Here is a 1107-nt window from a genome sequence, read left to right on the forward strand (position 1 = left end):
AGACCCCAAACCAACAATCTCATATTGATGGAGTATATATTAGAAGATGAAGCCCGGGCGGCAGAGCGGACAACAGGGGGCGCTCAGCGGTCCACCGCAAGTCACAGCGCTTCACCAGGCTGGGCGGCGCTTACTTATGACGTCAGAACATTTGCATAATTCTAGCTCCCATGATGCACTGCGGGAGGCGCCGCGCTCCTTGTTCTTGGAATTAAAAGTGAATTTTCTGACAAAAAGATATCAGATGTGACTGAGAATCCCATAAAGAGGCACAGACTACGGAGCCAGACCGACACTGTGACCGACCTCACTATGAGCTTACAGTTCTCCACCCTATGGACCTTATATACCACCAGCGCCCTCTACAGGATCGTGCTCGCTTCGGCAGCACATATACTAAAATTGGAACGATACAGAGAAGATTAGCATGGCCCCTGCGCAAGGATGACACGCAAATTCGTGAAGCGTTCCATATTTTACAACTTGTTCTCTTGTTGTTTCCTTTTTGGATCTTCAGTGATGTCCGGAAACGTCCCGCGTGACAGAATACTTAACAGCCGGGCGGCAGAATACGTCCTCCGCTGGAACACTCACAAGAACGTGCGGTTACAGCGTATTACACGAGTTTTGTACCGGTCTGCCACGGGCGGCCATGTTGCCACTCACACATATTGCGCCAAATACGTGCTCAACAAAGATCGCAGCATGTTCTATCTTGGTGGGCATTACGCACGCTTACACACAGCGAGAACGAGATGTCCCTGCATGCTTGCTGTGCGAGGGGCAACCATCTCCTGCAGGCGGCACGCTGCCAATTACACCCACGTGAAGCCGCCCTTAGACGTGCGGAATGCCAGGACAGCGAATCCCACAACACTGCTGCGGAATATTCCGTCCGTGTGAAGCCCCCGCGGCGGTTCAGTTTATGTCACTCTCATCTAGCCGGTAATGGAAAGCTGAGACCCCTAACTGGCTGTAAGCTGGCATGTTTGGCGCTGCGGCTCAGGCCCTACTCACCCGCGTTGGCGGTTTCGGCGCAGATCCAGCGTGAGATGCCGGATGAAAAAGTTGCACAAGCACATAATATAAATGCATGATGGGTGCAGG

At 52.5% G+C, this 1107-nt stretch overlaps 1 non-coding gene across 1 annotated transcript; it reads left to right on the forward strand.

Moving 5' to 3' along the window:
* The first annotated feature begins 372 nt into the window (after positions 1–372).
* Positions 373–479, forward strand: LOC136630946 (U6 spliceosomal RNA). Its single transcript, XR_010792951.1, has one exon. It is a non-coding gene; the product is annotated as a U6 spliceosomal RNA (small nuclear RNA).
* The last annotated feature ends 628 nt before the right edge of the window (positions 480–1107 follow it).

The sequence above is a fragment of the Eleutherodactylus coqui genome, chromosome 5, assembly GCF_035609145.1.
Source record: "Eleutherodactylus coqui strain aEleCoq1 chromosome 5, aEleCoq1.hap1, whole genome shotgun sequence".
NCBI lineage: Eukaryota > Metazoa > Chordata > Amphibia > Anura > Eleutherodactylidae > Eleutherodactylus > Eleutherodactylus coqui.